The following is a 27,891-nucleotide window of genomic DNA, read 5'->3' as shown; positions in this document are numbered from 1 at the left end:
AGCATTATTATGCAGGCTTCCAGTAGATGCTGTTTTCTGCTACTCCACTGCAAACTCTCCTTTGCTCACTGCCCAACAGCTTCCCCCAAGGTCCGACTGAAATCGGTTTGTCTAGGGGAAAAAAAAAAGCCAGTATTTTATCTTTTTGCAGCATCACTGCATCAGAAAGGGATGAAGAAGAAAGGCTAAGATATGCATCAGAAACAAGGCAGCTGATAAGGCAGCCGCGGCAAGCAAAGGATGACTCTGCTAACGAAGTCCTAATCCGGGGGCAAGGAGAGAGGAAGAGCGCAAGTTAAGAGGTTTGCGGTCAAGGGGTTATATTTCTATACAAATAATACCGATTATTTGCACTGAGGGTGGTTTCCAGCAATCTCCATTTGCCGGAGACAATAAACGAGAGGTTTCTTTACAAGTAAAAACTGAGACGCAAAGGCAGCTCATAAAACAGGTCAGCAGCAAACACTGGCCAACAGAGCTCTGCTCACTGCTGGTTCTTCTCTGTCCCCTCTTCTTCCACGCCTAAGTGAGGACTTGTATAAGACGATACTATAGCATCTGTTGCAGTGTGTAACTTATGTTATTGTACAGATACTTCCTCCTCTAAAAACGATCAGTCTATTTTTACACTGTTTAACTCGGTTTCGTAGCACATCTTGGCTGCTGATCTGTAAGATGCTGTGGGAGTGGAGAGGACGCGGCACCTCGCAGGAAAGCTCAGCAGCACGCAGGAGGGAGCTGCCGAGCCTGGGACAGGCATTTTATAAATCAAAAATAAACGCGTGCGTCTCCATTGCCATCTAGTTCTCTCCCACACACAGCTGTTTCACTTTAACTCTCAATTCAACACGAAACTCAGAGAAGTTGAAAGCACAAAGTATGTTATCGCTCACAACCAGGCTAGAAAGCAGCTAATAAGGGAAATAAGATTAATAATTCATTCCTGAAGGCAGATTGCAGATCTTTATCGTCCTCATCCTTTAGCAATTTTTCTAAAAACCTATTCATGCGCCTGACTGCAAACTTATCAGTAGCACAGGTTGGGCTTTAGAGACTTTTTTTTTTTTGTTGCTTCCACCTACACAAGACAAGTGCAGTTCCCGCTTTCCTTAGTGCCATCAGTGCAAACCACACCAGAGCAGCATCCGTCTCATCAACTCTGCTTTCCTCTTGGTCTGCAGACCCAGGCCAGGGGGTTGCAGAAATTCCTTCCACCACCACCCACCACTCGCAGTATTGAGAAGCTCAGAGCAGATTACGCAACAGGGCTCCCAAGCTCTGGTTCTCTTGCCAGCAGTAAATAAACTGCTTCAGCATGGATCCCCCACCTCTTCCACCGCTTCTTCCATGAAGGAACAGGAAAGTAGATGCTTGGATGCAGAAAGCTGGCCAAAAGAACATCCAGGCATGGTGCGGAAGCCACCAGGAGCTGTTTTTGTTCCCACCAACAAGTCATAACAGTTCTCCTTCTGTAATACTAGTGTCCAAGCAAATAAATACAGGGACCCAAACTCATCTAGATAGCTATGGCTTTCCAAAGGGGGAAAAAAAACACCCAAAACAAACAAAACCCAACACACTTAATTCAGGGCAAACATGTAAACTCTCTGCCAACCGATTATATTCAGCCAAGGCCTACTAAGTGGGCAGCACTTGGATTTTCAAATAGGAGGGGTTTGGGGACTGAAGGGAGGCAAGAAAGGCTCTAAAACACCTAAAATACTTTTTTTTTTAATAAAAAAAATTTATTCCTTTTAAGCACATTGCAGAGACCCCTTGCTGTGGCTCCAGGGCTGTCAACTGCACCTGGTCTCCCATCCAAAAATAAGCCCTCACCACCCTTGTGAGTGTCCACCAAATATCCCCCTATGCCTGCCACGAAAATCCACCCAGCCCACATGCTGCTCGCTCCGTAACCAACTGAGGAAGCCAGTGCAGCACATTCATCTTCTTAACAGCCCTGTGGGAGCACACGTTTGGCCTCAGAGAGGACCCCAACTGTCACCCAGACCTCCTCATGGTAACAGCCTGACGCGCAGTCAGAGGGACCCTGTCTGGGCCAATGGTGGTTGAACAAAGTCAAGGATGCTTGCTTATTAATTTGATTAGTTACTGTTGTTTAGTAATTTTTTCATTGGTTTACTGTTCCATTTAGAGTTATAGAATTGAGCCTTCTTAAATGGAGAAGAAAAAGCACAACGCTCTACAATATTAAGAGCTGTTTACTCCTCCGCACTATTTACTTACTAGGTTAAAGCATTTTGAGTGAAAAATTATGGCAGTTCTAGATATACAACGGGCAATTATCACAATCAGAAAAATTACTTCTTAAAAGTCTCTGCCTGCCACATTGCTCTCCAAATATCCCAACTGCAGTTGAAACTATGCGAGTGAAACGAAGGTGGCTGGAACAAACTTTCCAGATGGGAACATCTGTGTCTCATTTGCCGCAGGGAGGAAAACATGAGGAAGATTAACGGCTCCCCGAGTCCAGTGGAGCCCAGACATAACAAGTACAAAAGGGATACGGTTTAGAAAGACTCAGCGCAACGGCTCGCCATCAAAGATTTTTTTTTTAAATGAGCATTTTGTTGGATTTTTACATAGAGAGCTGTTATGTCAGAAAAAGGAGTCTGAGTTTCACGTGGATTAAACGCTACTATTAGAGTGAAAGCAAGAATTGAGATAAACCACACAATGATATAAAGCCCTTTTATCATCTCAACTAACTTGTAGCTAGGTAAAGGTAATGAGTTTTTCCTCCTAAAAAGGTTGGCTTTGAGGGCTCACCCCTAAAACATCTGAAACCAGCCCCTGCACAACACAGCAAGCGCAGTCCTGCTGCCTGCAAAGCCACCGAGGACAACTCGCTCCTTTGAGGTCCCAGGAGCAAGCAACAAGAGTGACCCAGCACGTGGGAAACTCCAGCCAGAAGGACACCCTGCAGACATCAGCATTGCAAGACCATTCCTTGTATTATTACAGTCTTGAAATCCGGCCACGTTTTCTTTATGGTCCACATTTACAAAGGTAGGTAGATGTTTCAAGCCAGCACCCGGCTCTCTTTTCATCCACGCACGCTGTGCTCGATGTGGGCCAAATCGAATCGCGCAATGCGTGTTCTGCAGTGCGCTACTGTGTTATCATGCAGCGTGGGGCAAGTCCGCTCATTCGGGTCTCAGCTCAACATCATATCACCTGAGCCTGCCAGTGGTGTGCTCAACCTACGTGAGAAACCCGTCAGCTCTGCTGCCGCTCCACGAGCGGGGTTAGGCACAACTTCCCTGCCCTTCCCTGATGTCCTTGTACTCTCTCAGCAGCACTTTTGATCATGGAAATATCCATTTAAAACAACCCCTCCCCCCTGCCCACCTCCTTATTTCCAAGTAGTCAAGTTTTTGAAAAATACTTTATACCCACCAGTTTTAGTCAGCTTTCAGCATATAAGGCCTTTTTGGAAAAAGGAAGGTCTGCTGCATTCAATGTTGTTATCCTGTATGTTCAAGTCTTACAGCTTGCTAGGCCAGAATCTAATTTTGAAAAGGGAAAGGTTGAGAACAGATGCTGGCTACCTTTAAAATTTCAGGCTACTGAAATTTCACAAGCACTAAGTTTAAATCTAAGTTGTGCTAAGTTTGCTGAGGCATAAAGAAAGAAAAAGAATCACTTGATAAAAAACCCTTTTCAATAACATAAAAGAATAAGCAGCCGTTCAGCACATTACTGAGAATTATAATTTGGAGAGTAGACTTCTTTTTTCCTGTATACATTAAAAGCTGTGCAGTAGCGTAGATAAAGCTGCAACTTTCATACCCATAAAAGCAAGAACAAGAAGAAAAAGATACTGGTAAAACAGGCTCCAACTTTTAAAGTGTTTTCCACCGTAACAGAGTTTTTGGGACATCGCTTAGGCTATGATTTTTAGCTAGCACTCATAAATCCCCTCAAAACTTGGATCGCTTGCTGTTTAAAATGGCTCCACCCAACCCTCACTTTCCAGAAGAGACATGTATGTGCCAGGCTCCATTGTATTACCTTCTTCAATGGACTAGTATCACAAAAGGGATACTAGGATCCTATCGGCATCCTCATGTTGCCAATTAGCTCTGAGGGGGTCTCCACAGGTCACAATGGCCTGTAGGAACGTAGCCACCAATTCAGATGGGCTTTGGAACAGGCTCACAGCAGAAGAGCTTGCAAGACACACTAGTGTGCTAGTGGGAGTGGAGCCACAGTGGTCAGTGAGATCTCCAGAGTAACTGGGGCACCCAGTGCAGGACCACTGTTGCTGCCTTCCTTCATGCTTCAGTAGTCCATGGGTCTGGAGTGGCCACCAAGGCTACAGGACTCACTGAGGCTAAGCTAGCAAGCGTCCCGGAAGGCTCCAGCAGCCATGTCACTTCCCTGCAATGCATCAACACATGTGCACGGCACTGCTATGACCTGAAAAACTCAACAAATCTCCACAAGAGAGATCTCAGGCACAGATTCATCTCACCACACCTGACCATTCAAGATGCTCCACCTGAAAGCTGAGAAAGCTTGTGCCAGGCAACCAGCCCTGCTTTTTCTCTGCCCATGGTTTTACTCCCCAGATCTTATTTTTAGCAGGAAAAGGAAAGTTGTACAAGTGGAGGTAATTTTCAATTTTAGCAGATGTTATAAGATGCTATTTCTAGGTCAGGGCAGAGCTCTGCTTTGCTCAAAGGCCAGTAAAGCATCACGGGGGGGGTCACCCCAGCCTTCTCACCAGCAGTCACCTTCTCATCGCCGAAGGTGAAGCTTTACACAGTAGGGAGCAACCATTTAGAGAGTTTCCTTGGAGGAATGCCACCTGGCACTTGGGACAACCCTGTTTGCTGGGAATTGCTGGTGGTGCAGCTGCCCTCATGCTGGGCAGCAGCTGATCGCTGCCTGCAGATCCACCACCTGGGCCCCAATACAGAAATAAAACACCAGGCTCGTTCCCACCACAGCTTTCACCCCGTGCCGCAGTGCCCGGGGTATTCAGATCACAACACTGCGTCTTGCAGCTGCTCCAACACTGCTATTACCATGAGCTTCCAACTCCTCTTGGGCTCTGAAAGCCACTATGCTTTTAATTCCTTTTGTTAGTTCCCAAATTGCTGTAGGCACCAGCCGGTCACATGCGCCACCAGTTCCTACTGGGGTATGTCACTGAATTGTTCTCTCCACACCAGGGGAAGAAAGCATTTAAAGCAGCAAGTCCACAGCCAGATGCCAGCCCTGGGGCAAGTGGCCCACCTGTAGCTATTGAACAGAAGGTCCCAACTTTGTTTCCTGCACTGCACAGATGTGCTGTGACTGCATCAATGCAGCAGAAACAACCTGAGAATACACCAAGAATTCTCCAGCCAGAAAGATGCTTGGAGGCTTACCATTTCAAATAAAAAATGAAGGTCAAAACATTTGTGCTAAATCTTAACATCTGGCCCCGTGCTCTACCCCAACGGAGATTGGCAGAGCTGCTGCAAGGTCACAGGCAAGTCTCAGGCCTACTTTGCAGGTGGCTAGAGCAGAGAAGTACCCAGCACAAGCACAGAACAAGCTGCTTTGTTTTTACAGAAGCTCCCACGGATCTTTAAACAGGTCTCTCAGACCAGTAAGTGGAAACTAAGAAATCTTGTGCCCTAGACCTCTAAGACCCATGGCTATGGATTGCCAGTTATATTACCCCATCTGACCTCAAACATACCATGAGGGAACTCTCAAACAGCTCATAACCACAAGGGCTTTTGAGATCAGAATTGCAGGGTTTCAGTTGCACTTCAGAGCCAACAGGAAAAAGAGGCAACATCAAGAAACCACCATAAGAGGACTCCTGCAGCTCACACAGCTGGCCCTGCTCTGCACAAGCTCTGCTTCCCAGGTCACCCTAACAGCAGCAGGCTGCAAAAACAGTAGGAATACCACCCAACCATGACTATGGATAGCAAGGCTTACTCTGGGAGAAAGCTGCTGACAGCACAGTTTTTGGGGGTCTTGTGTTCCTTGAGAGTCCAGAAATGGTTAGAGAACAAGAGCAAAGTCAAATCACAGGCTTCCTGTAAGCATTTTTGACCCAAACATCTCAGCGATTAGATTGCATCTTCATAGCAACTCTTCATAACCTGCCAAAACCTCAAGTACAACAAATGTGTGTTTTCCCTCATGACTCTGACAAGTTCAGTCCTGTACTGTACTACCCACCCTGAAGAGGCTAGTATAGGTGGACCTTGTAGAAAAGTATATAGCATATATATGGCAGAGGCATCTCAGGGCACCTAGAAAGTTAATACAACAGAATGTAAAAAGTGAATAAAAGGTGAACACCCTAAAAATTAGAGGAGAAAATATTCCCATTTAAAATAAGAGACTGGGTTCAGAAACACTGCAAATTTCTTTTCAAGTCCTCCAGTAACTCAACATTTAAGAACTTCAGACCCATTTAATAGTAATGTAGAGGAGGACATTTAAGTCACAAGCCTCACCACAAGGATTTAAAAATACATCCATCTCCCCTTTCTCTCTTTGACAAGCTCTACTGCCCAATGATTTGATTCCCACCATAATAAATCAACCTGAAACAAACCACACCACTGAAAATTAGTCCTAACAGACCTGGGGTCTGAGGAACAAGGGCATCCAACAAGTAGCAAATTCTTAAACTGAGGAATATAGTACAGGAACTGAGATTTTAAAAAAAGTCTATCCATAAAAAAATAGGCCCAGAAGTACCAGCATTAACAGCCCAAAGGCAGCTACCAGTACTTGGTAAATAACACCAGTTAAAACACACAAGGCCATTTCTTGAAGATCTCAAAGTAGAGAACAGGCGTGAAGCCATTTAGCTCATACTAATGAATTATACCAGAGTCACAAAGGATACCAGGGACACCAAAAGCTATTATCAAAAGCCTAAACTAAACTAGAAAAAAAAATACTCAACTTTTTGGTAAAGCACAGAACAAGTCAGGTACCATCAAATTGGAAAACTCGGCAGTCTAGAAGCTGACAGCAGACTAGTTTAGGTGAAAACAAAGGTTGTTTTTGCCAAGAAAAAAAAAAACAAAATTCAACTTCTACCATAAACCCCAAATGAGGCAATCAAAGAATGACACAGAAAAGCAACTGCATCCCTTAAGGAAAATTCATATTGTTTGTCCTCTTTTCTGAACATAAAGCAGAATCTAATGTGGAATCTCATTTCTCTGGACAGAGGCTGAAAAGGAGGAACAAACCTAGCTGCATGGGACAACGAAGAAGTAGTCAGCCAACTCGAGGGCTGAAGTTCTACCAAGCCTCTTCTAAAAATCGGGCAAGATCTCCAGGAAATCAAGAAGGAACAAAGCATGCCAGAGACAAGATAGAAGGGCTTTTCTGCCTGTTTCTTCAGCTTCCTTCAGCTTGCCAAAGCCTGAATCCAGCAACACAAGTGTCCCTCACTCTACAGCCATGGCTTCACTACTGTAGTCATTTCACATAAGCTGGCTGTGCTACATGCACGAGTGCCAGACTGGCTACCCCCTCAACTTATCCAGGTAGTCAAATCTCTCTAGTCTCACCATAACTCATGCTTGCTCTCTTTAGAGAGTCTGTCTCATTCACTTGAGCGCTAAGGACATTAACTGCTGCTTAGCTAATATTCAATCCTGATCAATGACATGCATAGGATCCCTGCCAAGATGACAATTCCGCCTGTTAAAAACACTTCTCACATCACTAAATAAATTGCTCTTCTCCTTCGCCCCAAAGATGATCAGCCTGTGGAAAGCTTTTTGCAGTCCTACTGAGCTGGAACCACAACAGGAATGCACTTAGGGACAAATTCTGAAGGCGTTTCGAAGCTTTACGAGCGAGGCCACTAGAGCAGTGCTGTAACATCAGAGAGCTTGCATCTCCTGCAGAGTTCAGGGCTGGAGGGAGAGATAAGGATGAACACATACACAAAAAAGCAGCAAATAAAACTCACTACTTCTTGCCTCTTTAGGAATATACTAGCAGGGACACACACACACACAGCAGCAACTGCTTCTGCTCTGCCTCCTTCTCCTGTACTGTCAAAGCTACTCTGCCTGCTCAGTAGAGAGGGGAGCCCAAATACAAGAATTTTCCATCACCGGAGACGCACTATGTGTTATGGGTGGAAGTTTTCCATGGAGAGCCTCTGGAGACCAAGTAGCTCCAGTGATGCACAGGGAATATCAAGCGAACTTGCTGGCTCAGCCAAGTTCCACAGGACCATAAGACAGTCTGAACAGCTTTGATGTATTTGTTCTCAAAGTATCTTCCCACAACACACCAAAGAAAGCACTTTACAATTCACAATCCTTCAGGTTGTCCTAAACTAGTTACTAGTAATCAGCACTGGTCTGCTCACCATCAACAGGAGTAGAAAGTCAAAAAAAAGAACAAGTTAACTAAGAAGTTTAACCAGCAAAAATCGCAAATATAGTAAAGAGTGAAAGAGGCCCTGCAAACCACCCACTACAACCCCCAGGTTTGTTTTAAAATGCTATTCTCCTCCCTGTTCACAGCAAGGTTTATGACATAGTGCCTATAAATTTCCTCTAATGCTGCTGCAGTGAGGCAGAGATCCATCTGTGTTTGGGCACAGGTGAGACTTTTCATTATTATGTAAGTGCAGAATGCCTTTCAATTACATTCACCAGGTCATTAGGTAAATTAGATTTGCATATGAGAGGATAACTAGAAAGTCAAGAAATAGGCCCTGAAGTAAAACATTTTACAGTCTACTCATAAGTAGTACTGCCTGCTGGATCTATGGGAAGACATGGACAATAAGCTTGATATTTACCCAAGGCAATGTTTGATGTTTATATTCCTCAGGGTTTTTGTTTTTAGTGTTGGTATATTTTTGAAGACAGTCTATGCACTAAACAGAACTCAAGCCAGACAGACATCTGTGTACCTGACATCCCCACCTCTCTGAAGACATGGCAACATGTGGGGTCTCGCATCATTTTCAGGTTCTGCCTTTTGCAGTATGCTTGAAACTGGAATAAAATATTACTGGCCCAAGAGAACTTAGATTGATTCCATAACTGATGCCACAGAATCCGTTCTTCTTTGCATTGAACTACAGAATTATTTCCAACACCGCAGGGAGGTACACCTGTGCACACTCCCCAGGGGCACGGGATTACACTGGTATCAAGTGTCATCGAGGGCATTCGCTTGGAATAAGCTGTCTTGCTCAGGTGTTCCTGAGGTATTAATCTGCCTGCAAGAAGTTCTTTCCTGGTGAGTGTATGCAAAACAGGCAACCTAGCTCATCTCCCAGAATCCAGATGGCACTTGCAAACCTTGCCTGTGTATCAAATGTTGTTTTTTAGATCAAGTGTCCCTGGTTGACAACACAGAACTTCATGATGCTATCTTTAGAGAGACTTTTCTGCAAAGAAACACCCTTTGAGCATACGGTAGAGGGAATATGCTAATGTAGCAGCGTGTTTTCAGAGGACGCAAATGTATCCTTTTCTGGGCGCTCTGACACCCCAGAACAAACTGAGTGTGCTATGAAGGGTATTATGGTCTTTCTTTTATCATCAAGCCCCTCCATAGACAGTTAGTTGACAAGTTTGATTGTAAGAAGAGGTTAACATACAACACTGGAAAAACGCAGGATAAGCTGAAGCTCAAGACCAAGTCCACTCACACACAAGAATGCTACTTATATGAGAAACTACTGAATGAGTTATATCAGCTGAAAAAGGCAAAATAATTAGACCTTTCAATCCTTCATTTCCTCCCATAGATTTAGAGATTCCTACCCCACTTTCCTGTTTATTCATCTAAATGCAAGGGTCAGATAATAAACCAATGAATTTCTTCCTTGAAGTCTTTAGGTTCTCTTCCTCCAGATTATATACAAAGATAGGACTAGCACATGTAAAATAACATTTTTTAAAAAACAATCCATTAATAAAGAACAACACTCCCCAAAGCTTTCAGTTTTGGATATCTCTGAGATGGTAACACTACCCTGAAAGAGCTCAGTAGTAGTTAAAAATTACCCTTCCTACCTGGAACCACAATTAGTTGCCTTCTATGCTCCTCAGTTCAAAAAACATGAAATCAATCACTATATGCATGTGAAAACACATAAGAACTGACCCATGCACACTCTTGCTACGCAACAGAAATGTCATTACTACTACTGGCAGAAGACAAAAAGGTTGCTGAACCAGAAAAGGTTTATGACACAACACATCAAGATCAGAAGGTGACATTAACAGCAGCAAGGTGGCTGAAATAATCCATCTCGCCCGCTGCTGAAAAGAACATTTCAGAACAGTAACATCAGGTAAAGCAGCTTCTTTCAAAAGACAAAGTGATCCAGTAGGTAGCTCCTTCCATATTGCAGGCATTCACAGTAAACACCATATGGCCTGTTAATTTAATTAGGGAGAAGAAACCCCTAAGTTTGAGATTTGACTTTGAAGGGTTTAATACAAGTATGACAAAAATTGCTGAAAATACTCCATTAAATTGTCTTACTATTTTCACGTCCTTTCTGACCTGTGATTTAGACCTGCGTAGAATGGTGACCAATTCTACATTGCAGAGCACCTCCATGGAGATAATCTTTTGGAAGCCCACTTCCACATGTGCATAACCTAAATCATTCTGCCTGCCCTACTGCTGCTTCTCAGAAAGAGATCTGCATGGCCCATGCTGGGCAGCAGGAAAGGTCTCTATCAGGACAGAGGTATGGGCAGGAAGTAATGAAAATTTCTGTTTAATCTACCTTCTCAGATGCCTTAAAAAAAAAAAAAAATCCTTCTCAGGAACTGCATTGGGTGAGAACATCTGTCGAGGTAGGATGGTCCTCAAGATGGCAGTCAACTTGATAAATGCCAAAGAACCAACGCCAAGACACAATAAATTTTTAAAAATAATAATAAAGGATAATTCTATACCCTTCCTGTAAGTAAATTGTATTCTTGCAGTCTCCAGGAACTTGTAAGCAGCATAAACCCAGAACAGAAGTCCAAGCAACCAAGCCTATCCATCCCCAAAGATGCTGATATCTGAGTAAGGATACACTGCTACATCTACCTTCAGAATTGCAAGAGGAATTATTTGCCCGAAGGAGCTCGATAGGCATTTTGGTCAGACTAGAAAGACATGCTTTGCTTTGAGCATGTCTTCCACTGAGGATTTGGGGGAAAATCCAAAATTCTCCTTCTCTGAGTTAAGAAGGAAGCAGGCCTGGTGACTTGAGCAACCCTACCATCCCGATACAATTCCTCCACTGATAGGGGTTATATTCTACAGATGAAGATGCTAATATTGGTCACAATCTGACGGGGGAAATGGAGGAGAAAGGTTAAAAAACATCTGCACTGAATTCCCTCCCTTTTGCTTTAATCTGGACAATTCACAATTTTTAATTGGCTGCTCTGAGGAGATAAGAGAACACTTAAAACCCTTTTAAGAAAAGGGCATGGAATTAAACATACATAAATATACACACACACACATACATGTGTGTGTGTGTGTGTGTGTGTATTTCCATATTATAATTGCAGTTCCCCTTTGCTTTCTTGTTCTTTCTGCAAAAACTTACTAATTCAAAGGGTAACTATTATTTAAACTGGGGCCATCAACCATCAATTAACTCCAACATTTCTAGGCAAGAGGAAGCGACAGCTCTCCCAAGCCAGCAGCAGAGGTGGGAGTGAAACACAGGCCTTTCAGCTCCTGACAGCCAGGAGACTGCATCATTACCATAATATGGGGGCATCCTGCCCGCTCGCAGCACGGGCTGCCCGGCTTCCCTCGGCAGCTACATACGTTACGCTGCAGGGAACCAGGCATACCGGCATGGAAGGAACTGCTGGGCATCCCTAAAAATGCAAAAGCAAGGTTTATACAAGAAGTCTCCTGCTAGCTACGAAACTGCTTCACTGGTTGGAACAGCCGAGGCTTACGGGACTTTGCTGGGCTCTCCTCGCCAGCCAGCCCGCTCCAGCCCAGGGAGCAGCGGGCAGCACTTCCACCTAGGTGGTCTGGAGGACACTGCCTCTGGGAGCTACAATGCTGCTGCACGAAGACATCTCCCCGGGAAACCCAAAGCACCAGGCCATACTGCAGACCCCCTTCTCTCTAGAGGCATATACTCAAAACACCCTCCAGACTCTGAAGAGACTTTGCCACATACATCATTACGGCCAGAACCATAGTGGTGGCACCTGCACCAGGAACGTGACCCTCATTGCCGCCAATTGAACTGCATGAAGCCAGTGCTACCCAGGAGGGCAACCAGCTCGAGTCTGCTCTGCCGGCAGACTGTAGGTCAGGCCGGTATGGGCTAGCCCCCTTGTCCCTGGAGAAGCTCCACCATTGCTCCTGGCTGGAGATGCTCCACAGCTCCGTGAAAACGGCCGCGTTTCAAACCAGAGGTAGGGCAGCGAAGCAAAGCCCTCCATCTCATCTGCTATTAGCCAAAGCACTTTTTGCCTGGAGCGGGTACCAAACGCAGGGCTCCTCCAACCAGCAAGAAGTCTACAAGAAATTTAGGGGGTTTGGGTGACAACCAACCCACTACTCTCCAGGTGAGCTAGGAGAAAATTATATTGTCCCTAGAGCAGTGTGACCTCTGTTTGCATGTGGTTTCTTTTCAGCTCCCCTCAAGAAACAGCTAAACCTATAAAATACCTATAAACCACCAGCTTTGCAGGCTTTTTGTTTTTTTCCCCTGCGCAGACCCACAGGACATGATCTGCTTGATCTGCTCATCCGTTTAATAAGTGTGGGATAACAACATGCATGAAACCCATTCTTCTTGTTTTTCCGGTTAAAAAAAAAAAAAGAAAGAAAGAAAGAGAAGAAAAGAAAAAAAAAAATCTAAAGCCCAGCAGAATTTTTCTTGCCGGCAAGAAACCTCCTCCTGGGACCCGGCAAAGATTTAATTTACTATGGATGCTCCTTGGGTTATCTTGCACCGAGGGGGTGGGGAGGTGAAGAAAGGCCGGACACAGGGTGAGGGTGCAATTAGCTTCGCCTGTAAAACGTTCATCGCCGTTGCAACGCGGAGAGCAATGCGGAGCCTAATAGATTTCAGCGTATTGTTCGCCGTGAGTGCCCAAGTGGGGAAGGGAGGGAGGAAAAAAACCCTAAAAAACAACACTCCAATAAAATAAAAAAAAAATCAATAAGCGCATCCTACTTCTTGCCGCAACCCCATATGGAAGTAATCAAGCACGAGGGTGGCAGCTGGGACCGACAACAGTCACCTGCAGCCGAGGGCCGGGGCGGCGGCGGCGAGGGGGCTCCGAGGGGCTCCGGATGCTAATTTCCCGGCGGAACAATGCGGCCGAAAGAGCGGAGGGACAGCCGAGGCCGAGGCGGCCTGAATGGAGGCCGCCGCCGCCGGGGTGGGGGGAGGCGACAATGGCCGCACCTGGCGCCGCGGTGGCACGCGCCAAGCGCGCCCGGCGCAGCTGGTGCCCGCGCGAGCCCCCCGCTCCCCGCCCGGCCTCTAAACCTGCACAGCTTGCAGCGGAGCAACAGGTTCGAGCGCTTTCAGAGCCGCAGCAGCCGCCCCGCACCTCCTCCATCCCCCTCCCCCCCCCCAGCTCGTTTGGGTTTAAACAACCAGCTTTTGGGTTTTGGGGTTTTTTTTTGGGGAGGGGGGAGGGGGGGAAGGGAGGGACACCCTGGAAAGGGATGGCTACACACCGCCCCGAGGCCGAGGTATCGAGGAACCCGACTCGCTGCTTATTAGTTTCCAACTGATAAGAGGGCAGCAGCGGATCCGCCGCTTCAAAGCGGTCTTCCAGCCGGCCATGACCTGGTCACCTCCAGCTGTACCAGCCCTGGCCCCACGGTGTGCCAGAAAGGAGTCCCACGTGTCTGGGAACGTGCCCAGGATACTCAACGCGCGTTATCCTGAAACCTAGAGCTACGTTTAGAAAGCCACGACTGTACAAACCCAATAAAGGTAATAATTGCACTTCAAAGGGCTTTGAAACCTCCCAAACTGCTGTAGTCCTTTATACGTGAGCAACCGACGTACACAGCAACACTAAGGCCGAGGTCTTGCAGGAAACCGCTTGCAGACCGAGAAGAACCCAAGTCTCTCAGTTCTGCACTCGACTGACAAGTTCATCATCATCCCTCTCCGGTACTCCCTGCCTTCTGCTCTTACTCTAAGCAAGGTTCCCCCCCCCCCCCCCAGTTCCCATCAGGAGCAATTCCCTGAACGTTGTACGAATTTAGGCAGTCTCTGCAGCAAAGAAATTTGAAGGAGCCCTCCGAAAACTATAATGATGCTGCCCCCAGGGACCCCTGGAATTTCTGGTGAAAGGCATTTCATACTGGCCTCCGAAAAACAACGCGATATGCAAACATGAACTAGATGCTAGGTTTAAGATAAGCCTACAGTCTAACCCAGAATAAATACAGAAAGTCAGCTTTCTTACTGTGGGGGGAAAAAGAAAACCCAACAGGCAGCAACTGATGACTATCTACAGCTCAGATTTAAGGCTGCTCTGGCTGGTGTCTTAAATCTGTTACATGTGCACACCTCCTCAGATGATTTTTTTTCTGCTAACCAGCTACATTATAAGATTGCATATGCATACCAAATGAAGCTGGGTTTTGACCAAACTCTAAATATCACAACTGGAAAAAGAAAACAAGAGGCCCACCTGGCTCACCCTACATGTACTTGTAGAAGAGTATTGCCTCATGCAAAATGCTGCGGTTGTCCTGTCTACAGGTCAGTGGGGGGACTGAAGAACTGGTTGCCTTAAACTCATCCCAGATTATGCAGTCCAGCCAGGTTCTTTCCCTCTTGCGCACTGCCCCCAGCCATGAGCTCTGCAAGCCAAAATCCACCGTGAGCAACACGTGACAAAGCCTGGTGCCTGGGAGCGACAGCAAAATCATACGGGACTCACGTTCAACCCTCCTACGGAGGCAGTGCTAAGATGTGAACTCCGTTGCTCTTGGAGATACTGATTCTGCAAGGCTAAAAGGATTAAAACAAAAACCCAAGGTTCACTGAAGACAGACTCCCTTAGACTTCAACCTCAGAGGGCCCAGACAAGCCTTTGCAAAGATCAGCACACACAGCTTGCAGATGGAGCAAGATCTTGGGGCTGAGTGCAGAGCAGAACCAACTTGACAGAACTGGTGTCTTTTTCAGTATTAGAGTTTCTACCCTTTCCTAGGGGCTTTCCTTTATGCTTTGTATACTCCTCACAACGGCAACTTCTTCTCTTCGCCCTTAGCAGTTCCTCTCCCTCCTCAGACCCTTTTCACAGCTTACTTTTTTATAGCCATTATTTGCTCAAACTACCTTTGCTTCATCCTTTTTACATTACTGCTTACACTAGGATCTTAATTTTGCATTATTTTTTTTCACTTCTCTAACTGGGGTTGGCATACCTGGGGGAAACGCAGAGCAGGGAGACGGACAGGCATTTAGACGAGGTCTTGGTAGTCACCAAACCCAGAAGAAAAACATTCTCAATAAAACTACAGGGAAAGTCAACTCCTTCAGTGGTCAATTCTGACCAAAAAAAAAAAAAGTCTTAGCCTTGATGCACTATCACATTTCTAAAAAGATTATAACTGACCACAGAGCTCCATGCCTCCCCCGCCCCCAAAATACAGCTACCTCTGTCTCACCTAAGCATTTTGTTGTTCAAACATTCCAGATGTTTTGTTTTTCCCCTATAGAATCCGAGAAGGAAAGAAGTTTTCCGCAGAACTTGAACATGAAGTTAGCACATTATTAAAAAAAAAAAAGAAAAAATAAACAGCCAAATCACGCAGTCCTGATGCAGGCAGAACTTCCATTTCCTTAATCAGAGCCTTGCTTCCACAGACCACAAGATCAGATTCCTCAATACACTACACTAAGTTCACAAACCCTGTAAGTCCTCAAGATAGCAGCAGCAGGAGCTGCTTGCATGCCCATGGCTTCAGATGCAACACAGGTCTTTGCTTTTGAGTACCGTCACACCCCATAGAGCTTTGCAGGGGAGGTCTTTTCCTTCATTCCTCCTTTGTGCTGGGGTGCTTTGAGATAATGAATTCATGCGGCACGATCCAGTACGCTGTCCTACCTACTTCCTCTTGAGAGGATATCAGGGGGCACCTGAAAGTGTTGGGTATTCCTGTGGAATCAGAGTCATAATTTCATATAACACACACATATACACACAAGCCCTACAGCCACAGGCTTGCAAACTCCAAAGAGAAGGAGAACCTTAGAGATGTGTAAAGAAGGTGCAAGAACTGGACAAAGCTTGGGAGATGCAGTCCCTGCAGTAGAAACAAGCTTCCTGCCAGGGAGCTCCACAACACTCTCCCTTGGGAAGCCCTGTCATTTGGCACGCTTAAAACCAGCCTGGACAAAGCAACAGCCAAGTGTACAAAAGGAAATCCTCTTGCCTTGGCACAGGGATTTATCAGGCAACCTAGCAAATATCTTTCTTCGGGTCTACAGCAAGCCATCCTCACGCACGTTTTAGGTCTCCAAACTTCGCGAGCTGATTTTGCTGTACCCGCTGCTGCTAGGCGGTATTTCAGCAATACACAAAATGGATCGCAAGCTCAGCCGCACAGGAGTTTAGTGCGGCAGGGGAGGAGGGTGGTGGTGGAGGGGAAGCCAGTAATTTTTGTGCCGTACACACCCATTCAGTCCCAGCGGTAGCAGCTCAGCAAATGTGATGTTTAGAACAGGCTACACTGAAGGATTGGAGAAGCATTTTCGACTGCTGGACCTTTCCAAAAAAAGGAGGGCGGGGTGAGGAGGAAAGCAGGTTTAAAGATACATATGCAGGACCAGGAGATTACACCAGAATAACACGGAATCTGAGATGCAGCAGCCTGCAGCCCTGCGATGGAAAAACCTTACAGCAGGGACGTATGAGCCTGCAGCACGGAACCGATCCGAGATTTGAATGCTGGTAGCATCAGTTGCTGCTCGAGGAGTGCAAAGACAAAAAGGGAGCAGTCTCCAACACAATGCAGAGAAACACTGAAAACACAGCCGGGCACAGAAAATTGAGGCTATCTAGGAGCTGATGGAAAAGATCAGTCTCTGCAGATTTACCCATGGCTTCAAAATTAGCATGCACAAACGAGCATAAGGTTACAGTGGAGGGGGAAAAACAAAACAAAAAGCCACAAACGAAAAAAACATCCATGCATTTCACTAAAAGACAATAAAAACCTTCCTGGTTTTCCATTTCCCTTGAAAATACCAAATCCTAGCCTTCTGCTCAGAGGAGGAAAAAAAAATAAAATAAAAAAATATCCCACAAAACAAATCATTCCATAGCAACATGGAGAGGAGCGAGAGCTCTAATGCAGCTCTCCTCCAAGAGAGTTTAGTATTTTTTCAGCTGCATAACGCACGCAGCAAGTCGGCTCAGCTATTGAAGTTTGCACACAGCAGAGCCGCCGCAGCGAGGAGGGCGAGATTGCAAAGCGCTGCGGCTGCCAGCGTCCGCGCGCCCACCCGCTCCCGCTACCTGGGCTCAAGGTTGAAGCGCTCGCCGGCAGAAAACACGCCGCTCTGAAAAGCCTCCTTTGCAGCAAGCCAGCTCAACAACCCCCAAAGCAAACCGCCCCCCGCCCCGCTCCCGATAAGCTGCGCGTTAGCATTTTTAAACAGCCCCGTTTAAAAATAGATACGTGGACTGCTTACCCTAAACAGCAAGGTTACACCAATCCAGCTGCTGTTGAATACACCTCGTTTCTTTGAAATATAAATAAAAACGCTCTTCCCTCTCTGCTCTTGCTCATCGAGCGCAGCCTGCGAGCCGCCTTCCTTCTCCTTTCATTAGCTGGACGCGTGTCAGGTCCCTCCGCATCTGCGATTTCTCCCTGCCTGCAGCCGCCTGTCTGATTCCAGGGAAACACAGATGGATCCCAGATGGGAAGGTCCTGCCAAAGGGAGCCGCTCGTCACCTCGCCAGCGCGCCCCGCTCGAGGCGCGCACCCTCGGCGGCGCCGCCGCCGCCGGGCGCTGCGCCAGCTGATGTCACCCAGCCCGCTCCTACCAGCCCGGCCAACGCGAGCCGGGCACGCGCACGCGATTCGGGGGTTTACGGCCGACAGCGGGACACGGGGCTCAATTCCGGCTTCGTCCCGGTGCTCAGTCCCGAGAACCGCATTCGGCAAAGGCGGCGGGTAAAAGGAGCCAAATTAAATCTTCGGAAGGTTGCCCAACGCACGTAAATCTTCCGCGTAAACCAGCCGTCAAAGCCGGGTGCCCGAGCCTGCAGCGCTGCGGCACGTGCATGTGTTCACAATTAGGAGCAACAACAAGATAACGAGATACTGATGTTGCAAGGGTACCCAACCAGGACCACAAATTCAAAGGCAGAGCAATTAAATGTGTAACGTATTACTCAGGAGAGGAAGTGTTAAAGCAAAATGGAAATCCTAAATGTTTTATACAGGGAGTAAAGTACATGAGGGATTTTATAGCGGTAGCTGAGCAGTCTCACAAAAGAAAAACCACTGGACATAACAAATTTGAGCATTTTTCCCCCATCCCCGCTTTCAGCGCGCAGACTTGGCAGTTCTGCCGCCTACAAGCCTGCTCCTCGATATCGCACTGCAGAAAACGCAGCTGCCCCTCCAGTTAGTGCTCAAACACTACTACTGCCCTCCTCCCACAGAAACCATCCGAAGAGGAGGAGGAAGGATGGCTGCACTTTTCGCCTGCCCAAAGCGTTCTGCCCTGCAGACCTCACCGGGGTCCCGAGCGTCTTTTCACGTCTCAGGAGGGATTCAGCACGCCAATCCCCATTTCTCCAAGCTGCGCAGGTTAAGGCCACGATTTAATTCTGTTTTAAAAATCCCCGCAGGCAATACTAGCTCGCCCTCCCCTGCGACTCTTTGGAAAAGCAGAGACCTAGCAAGCTCACCACCAGCTAAAAGCTCGCCACCGCCAAGGGACACGGATTTTACCAGAGCTCAGAAATCCCACCATCCGAACACCCCAATCTTGCCTGGATATTCGGCCGCTCAGAGTCAGCAAGACACATCTAATTAGGAACCCCCCGATATTTTGGCAGGTTATTGCTAACGCACCCGTAACTCTCCTGGAAGTACCGGGGCTCGAGCGGCTTGCCTAACCGGCACCTCCGCGCTCGCCGCCTCCCCCCTGCGTTAAATTAAGGCACCGCCAATGCCCTTTGGGAGAGGGAAAGGCTACAAAGAGAGAAGGCAAACTCTTAAAGAAGCATTAAAAAGCACCCCGCAAGGGGTCGAGGCGGCCGGCGAGGGCAGGGGCACCCGAGCACCAGAGCAATCCAACGGCTGCAGCTCAGACCTTCCTCCTCCTCGGCCCCGGGCCCGCAGCGAGGTTTTACGAGACGCGGGAGGAAACGGGGAGGTTCAGGAAGGTGCCGGATGGGTTTTTCGCCCCTCCCTGCAGAGGGCAGGCCTCCCAATGCAGTTGCACTGCTCAGGCATAACTGGAGGGGGGAAAGACTCGCAGGCAGGAGAATTTAAGCTATTAAACTCGGCCCCCCTCCCCCAACCCCACATCAGCCCAGCTACCAGAGGAGGCACCGATTTAAGGCCGGTCACCCGCCACCAAACCCCGACCAGCTGCAATTTCAAACGCTTCAGCAAAAAAGGTGAGTAATGACCAAATATCACAGCACTGAAGTCTAAGACGCTCTCTGACGTGATGATCTGGAAGCAAAACGCATCAGGAACACGTCCACGCTCCTGGTGACTCTGGTGGGACCATCTTCAGACCTATTTTTCGCCAAGCTAAATTGCTCTTGCAGAGCCTGGGCATTTTTGCGAGGCACATAACTACAGCACTACACCGCAGAAAATTTAGTTTGCTGGAACTTTTGACACTTTTGGTGAAGGTTGTGCTCTCAGTCTTTCATAAGCAAAGATAGAAAAATCACCTCTAAATTATACAGTGAAGCGAGACAAAAAAAAAAAAAAAAACAGTCAGCCCCACAAGTACCAGAATATTAATAAAGTTTTTTCCTACAGACTTGTGTCTCATGGCTTGATTCCCTCGTGCTGTGAGGTCCCCACAGAAGTCCTTCCCTGGCTGAGGTCACTCTCATGTGGATTCTCTGTTGTCCTATAATGAGGGAGCTCATATTGCAGCTTTGCCTCCACTGGGGATATTACCAGGCAGATGGAAGAGACCCTACGCTTAGGGCCCCAGAAGCGGTTAACAGACATCACTATTCCCCTCCCAACATCACCAAACCAGCCTGAAGGCAGCCAGCAAATTCAAAAGCCGCATCCAAATCTCAGCACAAGAGGGAAGGATGCCGCTGCATGCAGACCAGAAGACCATCAAGAGATGCAGCATGGGAACTACCAGTTCTCAGGTTCAAAGCCAAAGAAAAAAACCCTGTACAAGGTATGTGTGACAATCCTGGGAACTGGGGGTTTTTGTGCAAAATAGGCAACTATCACTCTCTACACACTTTCTTTTAAAACCATATTTTAACCTAAGGGCCTAATACCTATGGAAGTGGCACTATCTGGGGTTTAACCATCAGTTGTCACCCCAAGACAACATAAATTTTTTCCCTATTCAAAATCCCACCATCCTCAAAGGACATCCCTGGAATATGCCAAACTTCATGACCTGGCCCTAGGCTCGTTCCTGAGTCAGGTCTGTGGAGCTGCGGGCCAGAAGCGGGGGCCAGCCTCGTGCCCGCAGAGGAGGGCTCGGGCGAAGGTGCCCCTTCCCACAACGCAGCTCAGACAGCTCCGACAGCTGCATCCTGCCACAGGATGAGCAGTGAAGCATCCCGAAGGCCGGCTCCCCACTCAGCAAACTCGGGAGCTGCTCCTTTGCAAGCAAAGCACGGGGAAACAGAAGCAAAACACGAATAAAGCCACTGAGCCAGGTAACCGGCTGACTGGAGGTAGCATCTCAGCTTTACCAATAAGTTGGCCGGCTCCACAAGTATCCATTAAGACAGATTTTTATAAGCCAGATGTTAACACTACATGCGGACATCACAATGGAAAGAACTAATACTGCAGGCAGCAGCTAGGAAAATTGCTTTCCCCGGCTCTCTACGTTAATCTGCTGCAACTTTCTTCTCATGGGAATGTTCCATGGAAAGAACTAAGAAAACAAAGTTTGAACACTGAAAGCTATTGATACCTGCTGCTAAGTGTGGTTTCTGAGGAAAGCAAGCAAATCTGAAGAATTTTTCCAGTTTCCAGAGGAATTTTTATGCCTATCACAGCCCCTTTCCACAGCAAGCACAGAAGACCTGAACGTGCTGTGATTTCTATTGAATTCCCTGCCCATTTCATGATGTGCCGTGGCTTTGTTTTCCATCTGCTGCGCTCTTACCTTGGAAAGAAGCTTTGCATTTACTCATGGCAACCCTGGAGAGCCTTTGCCATTTTAAGCTGACCATTTTCCATCTCTCAGAAAAAAAATCCAAATGCACCAAGACAGCCAAAGTCATTTTTCAGGCTAAATGGAAACTGTAAATTCATGCTAAATGGAATCTGATGGAAACCAATTGGAATCCTCCTCCTCCTCTAGGCTCAGGTTTGGCAGCAAAGTCAAGCATTTTATTGCCTTCTTTATGCCTTACTTAAGAGTCACTGGAGCCAAGAAGGGACTGCTCCGTTTGAAGGGATGCTTGCAGAGCCACAGGAGCAGCTCACTGCCTGTCTGTGCCCAGGGGAAGTTGCTAACTCTCATTCGAGTTGGGCAGACGCCGGCAGGCATCCCTCCCCGCTTCGGGGGTGCTCGGCCAAGCTTAGACCTCTCTGTTCCTAGCAAATTTATCACATTTAACAAACGTCCACTTCTCAGTACATCCATTATTTAAATTAGCACATGGCAGATTATGTTAACAAGCTTAATTTGTCAAGTAAATCTAATCATATTGCCTCATTCAGTGGTGAGGCATGAGTAGTGCTGAGCATTTATATCCATTTAAAGCATCCCCCCTTTCCCCAGCAATATTTAGGAGTTGAACTTCACTGAAACGGCAGTTTACACCCAGAACAACCATGATCAGGCATTGAGGAAAAAAGGATGGAAGCAAAGCATCAGTGAAGCAAGCGCAACCTCAAGAAGCCGCTGAAACTTTCCTTATGGCCAAGGACTTAGGGATTGGGTGGAGACTTAAGGAAAGGCTACCTCTCATTACTGCTATGTGACCACATACATTAAAATCACAAAACCTAAGAGCTGATGCCCTTTCCAAAAAAGGGATCCACTCCTAAATCTAACACCCTTTCTCTGAGTAGAGATACAAGTCTCTGTAGCAGTCATGGGTATTTGAACCAAACACAGAAATATGGAAAAAATTAGTAATCTTATTTGAAGGGAGTAAAATCCAGCCTGCAGAGGATTAATTCTTGTTCAACAGCTCTGCAACTTGACAATATTTTCCAAACAGCAAGGTCAAAAGGTACCAGATCAATAGGGACTCTGTTCAACTATAGAGATTTGTTAAAATACATACATCTATGCCCCTCCAACTGTCATGTGCGTAACCCTCATCTTTAATGGCCTAGTATGCCCATTGGGAAGACCAGGAGCATTTATATGATTTTGAAGGTCAGTTGGTCAAACTCTCTGGCACAGGTAACTCAGTGGCCACCCTGCAACTTCTGAAAACAAATCCACCCTATGGATAGGAAAAAAATAAAATAAATGAAGTAGCATATGTTAAAGCCCATCAAAGCAAACCAGGTCAGCACAATTCATTGTTTTTGCTCTCATCCCGACAGGGTAGTATTCATACCCAAAAATGTGCAACAAAACAAGTGAGACAGGTATCAACCCCCTTCCCCAGAGCATGGGTCATCCAGCTGCCTACCTCCACCATTAACTTCACTCCTTCAGGCAGCGACTTCTCCCGATTGCTGCTTTTATTTCTTCATCTTGGGCTACTTTAACAGCAGCATTTCTTCCCTTTCATCACAAGTTTCTCCTTCCCCGCAGTCTCTGGGGGCGGCTGCATCTGTGAACACTTCGCAGGCTTTACTCACAAATACACTGTTATTTTTTATTGCACACAAACTCACATGACTCCGCTGGTTGCCCAGCCCTGCGGACGAGGTGGGACTTCCACATTTCATTGCCTGGGAATGCCCTGGTATCGGAGAGGCACCAAAGGAGTTTTATTTCTTCAGTGAAGAGTTGTCACCAGCCTGGTAACCCCGATTTACAGAATCCAAGTTTCCCACCCAAACCACAGCCTCCCTTTAAGATGCTAAAAATCTTAAGAGAGTGACTAGAGGGGGAGCAGGTCCACACTTCTTTTTTGTTCTTTTTATCCAGGGAAAAGAAAAAAAAAAGGAAGAAGAAATAACCCTACGCCAGTTAAGGATTTACGTTGGGCTTTCCAAAAGAATCCCAACTGTTGCCAAAGTTTGGTTGGTTTTGCAGGTTTAGCACTGAAGAAAGCTCTCTCTCTCTTCCCACCTCACCAAACAGCAAAAAACATGCTTTTTTTCATATGGTGACTTCCCTTTTATTATTATTATTATTATTTATTAGCATGAATGCAAACATTTTTCTTTGTAAAGCATATCCTTTTGCCAAATGGTGGGTTTGGGGTGGTGGGGGGGGGGGGGGGGAAGGAGGAGAAAAGCAGGAAAAAAAAGCACAACCATGCCAAGCCCTTTGTGCCTGGAACGGCATTCCAGACTCTCGGCTCTTGGCTCCACGAAGTCTGATTTAGTAGCACTGCTGGGAGCTATTAGTTTACGAAAGAACCAGCACGCCCACCCATGCACAGAGGACGGCGGGAGGCTCCTCTTACACCGCCGCCATGTGCCTTTCATTCTGCCCGGAGAAGTCGGAGAGGTTGTGGTTTCACTTAGGGCAGGAAGCCAAGGGAAAACCCAAATGGTGGGGAGAGAGAAGAGAGCGGAGGTCAAGCAGAGAAGGGCTGGATTTCATCTACACCCTGGTGCTGCCGCATGAGAAAACATTAATTAACGTGAAGCTTATTAAGAGAGTTTGACCTCCATCCAGCTCATTTATTCTTCCTCCTTTCCTTTCATCCTGCCCCCAACTTCCATCCTTTCCATTCTGCATTTGGGGTCCTGGGAGCACACCTTCCTCTCCACATCCTTTTCCACTGCCATGCTCTTTAGTCTCCTTTTTCATCTTATCTCTACTTCCCTCGCTTGCCCCTACCCCTTCCACCCTCAGCACCCCTCATCTTGCTGCTAACCCCATCAGCTCCTGCAGTCCCATCAGTCAGTCCAAAACCCTGCACACTGGTGCCCCTTGCAGCAGATTGCCCCATCACTGCCTCCGCTACCTGCGGCAGCCTAGAAATCAAGCCTGCAGCAACCTTCCTCCCCCCCCTCAAAAAAAAAAAAAACAGTGGGAAAACACCTGGATATTCTCTGTACACTGCTGCCTCTCCCCCCAACAAGCTGCTGGTGCGTTGGCCTTGGCGCTGGCAGGAGGCAGGCGAAGCATATGGCTTGTTTGCTGTGCCAGTGCAAACAGCAGCGCCGAGACGCCGTCGTGCTGTGCCAGGGTGAGCACAAACCCTGGGCATCAGAGCCCCAAACCCAGCCCTGTCTGGGCTCCCCCAGCCACGGCTTCCCAGCTGCTTCTGCATCCTTGGCTTTTCAGCGGAGACGGCGAGAACTGCAGGCTCTCGACAGCTCACGTGGTTTATGCTTCCCACCAGACCTCGCATTAAGTTTATAAATAAAAGCGTGATCAAGTAACATGTTGGGGTAAATGTCTTATACTACACAGCCAAGTTTGGGTAGTTTGTTACCCAAAACTTTTCTCGTGGATTTAGGATAGAGTTAAATCCCTCTAACTGAATATTAGTTTTGTGGTCAGAGAAACTGGGGAAAAACAAAAAGAAAAATGAGTGATGAACCATCACTTTGGAGACATTAGGGTTTTGAGATTCTCCAACTGGCTCAGAGCACAACTGCATCCATATTTGGTGTCTACAGGGGGAAAAAAAGGGGGGGAAGAACTGATTTTAATGAAAAAACATAGATTTCCAAAGGTGCAGCACCATGAGTAGATCTTGACCTTCCTCAGCCCTTCTACCACTTTTGGGGGGCTGGCATGCAGATCAAGGAGGACAAGACACACCCAGCAAGGACCCCCAAAATTTTCCTACCTTGATCTTTTGTCAGAAGCAAAGCCTATTTGCAGATTTACAGTTCGTGTCAACAGGAAGTTCATGTTTACAAGTTTCCAGGAAAAAATGCCAGCATTCCTGTACGATGCAATCGTTTGGTGAGAACCGCTTCTCCCAGGGGAGTTCTCAGCTTAATATGCTGAACAGAAACGAGTTTTAGCCATTTAAAACATCCTGATAAAAAAGATAATGCTATTTAAAAAAAAAAGTGAAGTCCAAAAGGAAAGGAATAATTTTATAACTTAATGGAAGACAAATAGCAAGATAGTAGGCTTGGAAAAATACCTTTTTAGTAGTGGGAAAGCACACTTAAACAAAATGGAAAAATTTTAGGAGAACGAAAATCTGCTTTTAGGCATTAACATAAACTTTGCGGAAGTGACACCCCACGACATTCACCTCAAAGGGTTTTAACACCAAGATCCCACCAGAAGGCAAAGCCAAGCTCTTTCTCTCCTCCTCTCAAAACCAGTGCAGTTCCCATCGCTCACCCCGGTACCCAGAGGGCTCGTGGCCACCCCAGCCTCTGCTCCAGGGGATCAACCCTCGGCCCCACTCACAGGTTACTCCTCTCCTCCGACCCCCCCGTTCCCCCTGTAACTCTGTGCACCATCACAAGCAGCAGCAATGAGATGGGAGAATGAGGAAGGCTGCCTCCTCCTCTTCCTCCTGGCCACCATCAGCTGCTGGAGAGGTTGGGGTGGATGATGAAACTGCAGCTGGACTTGCATCGATACGACGCAGTGCGGTGCACCAGCGCTGCCAGCAGCCCGCTCTTCCTCCATGCCCGGCCACCCACGCTTGCCCGTACCCTGTCCACCTTGAAGCCTCCATGAAACCCAAGTGCACGAAGCTACTTGGTGCAGAGGCACTCCACCACCCGTGAGCTCTCTGCATGTGGAACTGGTGTGCAGCAGCTGGCCCACCGCACATGGCGCCCTGCCTCATTTCACAGCAACTTCCCCAGGTGGAAAAAGTCCTTAAACAGCTGCATTTTCAGAGCAAAATGTAAAATGGTGAATCCCCAGCCAGGAATGCTGTTTACTGCCCTGAGCAAGGAGGAGATTGGGCCACAGGCAGCTCCATCCTGTGAAACCTGGGCTTCAAATCTCCCCATTCTAGACATATTAAAAAGCAAATAAATAAATAAACAAATAAATAACAGTCAGAAAGATCACACAAAACAAGGACACATCAGCACTGGCAAAGGTCAAGCAGCCAGGGTGCCATGGAACCACGCTCAAATCAGTTAAGTATTTATTCAGACCATGTTCTGCAGTTTACTAAATATAATTAAATAGTGCCTAGGGTGGCTTCTGATTTCCCAGGCATGCATAAGTCCCGGGAAAAAGTTTTTGCCTTGACAAATGGACATTTTCTAACAGAAAAATGCTTCAGTCAGAAGATTCTTTGCCAACTTTATGAAACAGACACTCGCATTAGAAAAATGCAACAGGTTGAGAAATATCAAGCCTCAAAATAAATAAATAAAGCTAACTTCAACCAAGAGAAACAGCTGAAGACAAACAAGCTGAGAAAACACACAACCTGCCCACCCTTAAAAGCTCTCAGAGTTTCCCACGCAAAAGCTGAAGGCCAACACAGCTGAACAGAAGGCTCATGAGCGCAGGAAGCACCAGCTCCCCTCTAACACTAGCATATCTCTACTCAAAATTTTTGGCTGTGGCTGCCCCCAGCACAGATTAAGGCTGACCGACCTAGTTGGGAAGCACGGGTCTCCCTGCTCCCTCCCTTGTTACCTGAGTGCTTTTCACAGCAGCCCGGCAGTACCAACAACAGAATTCCCCATAGGATTAAAGAGAGGAGAGAGCTATGCAAACCTCTCAGAACTTATTTTTCTATCTCAAGGACAGTGAGAAAACCCACCGCAACCATAACACGGAGTATTCTACAGCCAGACTACAGTCTCACAATGCAAGAGAGCCAGAGACACCAGCTCTTTTAGCATTTCTCCAAAGGGGAAAGAGTGACCCACTCGGGCTCAGGTCTTCACCTAACAAGCTTGCTACAAGAGTATAAATACAGGGATCAGGAAGGACAGACTTTACCAAAGCAAGCACTCAAGAAGCGCTTTGGTTACATGGAGCACTGCCTGCCTCTCCCCTTTCCCACCAACCAAGCAACGCACAGAAAACCCCTTAAGACACTTCAGAGAGAAGACTTCTCACGTGGCCTAAGGGAGTGATCGATCAGAGCAGCGCACCAAAGAAATCAGATATCTTGCCACTAACCAGCATTACGTGTTCCAGCAACTGGGCCAAAAAGCTAGAATTCAAACATCTGTAGGTTCAAGTTAATTAACATGCACATAGGGAAGAAGAGACCAAAAACTTGCTTCAACCCAAAACTCAATAAACTTGAGAATTCAATACCTGTCAAAATCTTGATTTTCTACATCACATATAATTAAGAATAACCTATCAGGAAAAGGAATAAGAAAGAATGCTCTGAATTAAAAAATAAAATAAAATAACAGCAACCTAGAGCACAAGATGATTTGCGAAATGAGATACTCCTCAGCAGATCTTCTACAAAGTCAGGTTAGGGTTGCAGACCTGCACGGCTGAAAGGCAGCATGCCTGAAACAGCTGATTTGATTCAGCCATGCTGCTACCAAGAAAAAAAATAGCTCTAGTACTCATTTACTGCCTCTTCATTTCATTTCATTAATCCTATCCCAAGCCAGTATCGTTATTGAGGTGAAGCTGTGTTTATTGCAGGC

The 27,891-nt window shown here is 46.8% G+C and overlaps 1 protein-coding gene across 5 annotated transcripts in view; it reads right to left on the bottom strand.

The window, feature by feature from the left end:
• The window catches only part of CBFA2T2 (CBFA2/RUNX1 partner transcriptional co-repressor 2), a 68,629-nt gene that overhangs the window by 26,127 nt on the left and 14,611 nt on the right, over positions 1 to 27,891 (bottom strand). Inside the window, exon 1 of one of the 5 annotated variants that reach the window (XM_062588852.1) lies at positions 17,693 to 17,730. The exons of the other annotated variants lie outside the window; for them this stretch is intronic. The gene's annotated coding sequence lies outside the window, so the exon portion shown is untranslated. Of the gene's footprint in view, positions 1 to 17,692; positions 17,731 to 27,891 lie in introns of those variants that run through there. 5 annotated transcript variants of the gene reach the window in all.

Source organism: Rhea pennata, chromosome 16 (assembly GCF_028389875.1).
Source record: "Rhea pennata isolate bPtePen1 chromosome 16, bPtePen1.pri, whole genome shotgun sequence".
Taxonomy (NCBI): Eukaryota; Metazoa; Chordata; class Aves; order Rheiformes; family Rheidae; genus Rhea; species Rhea pennata.
The sequence above is the reverse complement of the archived record's forward strand: the minus strand, read 5'-3'. Positions and strand labels throughout refer to the sequence as shown.